Raw genomic sequence first — 3,792 nt, 5'->3', positions numbered from 1 at the left:
CGTCATATTTAATTTCAAGAAAACTAGCAAGTAAACTAGCAAGTTGTAAGTTAGGATATTCAGTAGGTGATCCTCCAAACTGATTATTTTGTACCATTTAGATAATAGCAGGTTTAAGCTCAAATGAATTAGCAGCAACATCAAGATTTTGAATAGACAAGTGAAGTTCATCTGCTGTTGGATTCGCATAAGCTTTTAAAGGTCTTTGTTGATTTTCATTTATTGGATTATCTAAGTTATTCACCATTTCTTGTAAATTTTTAATTTCTCCTTTTTGTTTTTGAATTTTTCTTTTCAAAATTTTCTAATAGTACATTCTAATTCTGAATCGTAAGGTACTAAACCTTCAGATCTAATATTTCACATAAACAAATAAAGAAAGAAAAGTAAAACACTCTAATAAAAATATTTCTTTTTGGATTTTTTATTTTTAAATTTTTTTTATGATTTTTTTTAATAATAATAATTTTTATGGTTTATAAATTATCTCAAAATTTCTTAAGTTATCAAAACTATTTAATTCAACTGTTACCTTCCCCAATCAATGGTGCCAGAAACTTGATCCAACTTTTTGTTGCGATAGATTGTGTAAAACTTAATTAAATATAATCAATTAATATTCGAATTTTATGCAAGTATACTTATTGTTATCAAATAATAATGGACTTTATATTTAAGCCTCAAATATCGATCTTACGGGGAAGGTTTAAATTGGAAATGACAAATTTGCTAGGAAATTCACAGAAAGTCAATTGAAATCATTTTCACTAATTTCAATTGTTGAGATGTAATTAAAATTTAATTCTAAACTATTATCAAATCAAATATGAAAAATTTAAAACAGTAAATACTAATATTTTAACTATGTTTATGTAACGAAGATTCTTATGTGAAAAAGCATCCTTCCCACTATAAATGTTCATCATTAAAATGAGATGAGATAAATGTTCATCATTAGTATTGTGCCAAATAGGACCAATTTTAATTCTCTACTCTGATACATTGCATAGAAAATCATTGGATACTCTCAGTGTTTAGTCCCTAAATCCGTGGTTAGGCTAAGAGGATACCGGCTCTCACTCCAGAGCTCCCACTTCCCTTCACCTGAAGGCTAGCTCTCGCTTCAGTTTATAAACAGTAAGACTGAATTGAAGATTTTAGTCTGTCACCCTAAAGGTTCTCCAATTCTACACCTAACAAATAATATTTCCCTATTTATTTTCACTTAATTCCATAAACGACGTTCTCCTTCATCGAATCAAATGTGATTCTTACTCTGTTGTATAACTCATACTCCATTTCCCGGATCATATGTTTTACAGCACAATTTAACAATTCAATTGGCCAGATTGAAAAATAAATTAAGTTTGGAGTTAAAAAATCATCATAATTTATTTTACAATTTAATATTGGCACATTTATATTATCTCTTTATTTCACCATATCTCAAAGTAGGGAGAAAGATAGAGGGAACTACTCAGACTTCATGAGAAAGAAATAACAAAACACAAAATTCATATATAAAAGAAATTTCATACAACACTAATAAATAAACAATACTTATCTGAAAACTTTCTCAAAGCAAATCCTTTGTAGCCTTTGCTTAAAAATGCTGGAAGAAGATATCTCTCACTTTTCTCCTTCTCCAACACTCTTAAAAAGTTTCATACTAAATCTCACCACAAAACTCTAAACTATGAAAACAAAATCACTAATTGACTCCAATATGGAAGTGAAATGGAATGATGTTGCAAAAAATGAAAGTTTCGGAGTGAAAAACATAGAGGAGCCCATTTTCTGATGAAATTCGGCTCCAAATAGAGCCCAAGGTCAGCTTTCCAAGAGGTGCCTCCAAAAACTCTTCAAAAAGTCGTCCAAATACATCGAACCTTCTAGAAGCAGGGTCTGCGCCACCTTTGGCACCGCCAACGCTAGTCTGGCACCGTCAATGCTCAGTAAAAAATCTCCACGTTAATTTGTTCTACGTCGTCGGTGCTGCCCTCGGTGAGCATTTCTTCAAAAACGTCATTTTGACTCCAAATTTCATCTTTTTCGCTTTATTTTTGCTTTAAGCCCTAAAAATAAATAACCTGTAAGAAAACATCAAAATATCTTCCATTAAAGTGCAATATCATCAAAAATAGGTATAAAATATGGGTCTAAAAATGCATATATTTTTTGTGTATCAACACCTCTAAGTACATATAAAGGGAACTCTTATTCTGGAGTGTGGCTTAGTAGGTTAGCTCGATCGGGAGCTCACTCCACCGAGGATGGATATTCAATGGATACCTTTTTATACTGCGTTTTGACACAGCAGATATGATGATATATGTATCAGATATGCTCAGCTTGTGATATGTACCCAGCATGAGATGTTTTCAGATATACTTTTAATGAGTTCAGCATATTTTCCTTTTTGATGCTTCAACCTATGTTCAATTTGTAACACCTGTTTGAAGTGGATTAATGAAGTTTCTTTCAGAATTTAGTCTGTTTGCTCAATTTCCCTTTTGTGTGATGGATAAAAAGCCACAGAACCATGTGTTGGTTCCGAATTACAATGAACAAGGAACAAAACAATAAAAACTTGATAATAATAAAATTCAAAAAAAAAACTCTTTTGAAAAATCAACCAACAAAAATTAAATTTTGAAAATATATTTTTGATAATTAAATGTGATAAAAACAACAAGAAAAGAAAATAAATCTGCTGAGTTATTTCTCTCGATTTCGAGGTCTCTTATTCTTTGCTCGCACAGCACAACTATCCTTGTCTGCACTAATTTTCTTCACATCCCCATGGAATTTCACATTTTGTACTAATTCTCACAAACTTTCACAATTTTTTCTCACCAATACCTATCCTCACATGACACATATCTGTGAGCTCACCACCACAAATTCTTTACACTATTTTCTTATTGTTCTCGGGGACAGTATCGAGAAGCTAATTTTTTTCCCTCTACTCCTTTGGGTCAGATGTGAGTCTCAGTGCTTTCCTCCCCGATGTAGCAGATATTTCCCTTGTCACCATTTGGGTTGGATATGAGTCCTAGAGCTTTCCTCCCTAATGTGACACATATCTTCAAGATTGGTGCAAGACCCCCTTGATTGGAACACGACATTCTATTCTCAATCTTTGATATTGGTGTAAGACCCCCTTTAATTGGAACACAACATCCTATTCTCAATCTTTGAGATTGGTATAAGACCCCCTTAAATAGAACACAACATCCTATTCTCAATCTTCGAGATTGGTATAAGCCCCCCTTAAGTGGAACACATCATCTTATTCTCAATCTTCAGGATTGGTATAAGACCCCCTTAAATGGAAAATGACATCTTATTCTCAATCATCGAGGTCAGTACCTAAATTTTGACTCTCTTCCTGAGTTTGATACCTAAATTTCAATTCTCATTTTGGGATCAGTACCTAAATTTTAATTCATATTTTTGAGGTCAGTACATAAATTTTAATTCTCTTTCTGAGATTGATACCTAAATTTCAATTCTCATTTCGGGATTAGTACCTAAATTATGATTCCTATCCTCAAGATCGGTACCTAAATTTTGATTCTCTCTTTCTGAGATTGATACCTAAATTTCAATTCTCATTTCGGGATCAGTACCTAAATTCTGATTCCTATCCTCGAGGTCGGCACCTAAATTCTAATTCTCTCCTTTCGAGATTGATATCTAAATTTTAATTATCATTTCGGGATCAGTACCTAAATTCTAATTCCTATCCTCGAGATTGATACCTAAAATTTGACTCTCTCCTTCTAAGAT

Source organism: Phalaenopsis equestris, unplaced genomic scaffold, assembly GCF_001263595.1.
Source record: "Phalaenopsis equestris unplaced genomic scaffold, ASM126359v1 Scaffold234032, whole genome shotgun sequence".
NCBI lineage: Eukaryota > Viridiplantae > Streptophyta > Magnoliopsida > Asparagales > Orchidaceae > Phalaenopsis > Phalaenopsis equestris.
The sequence above is the reverse complement of the archived record's forward strand: the minus strand, read 5'-3'. Positions refer to the sequence as shown.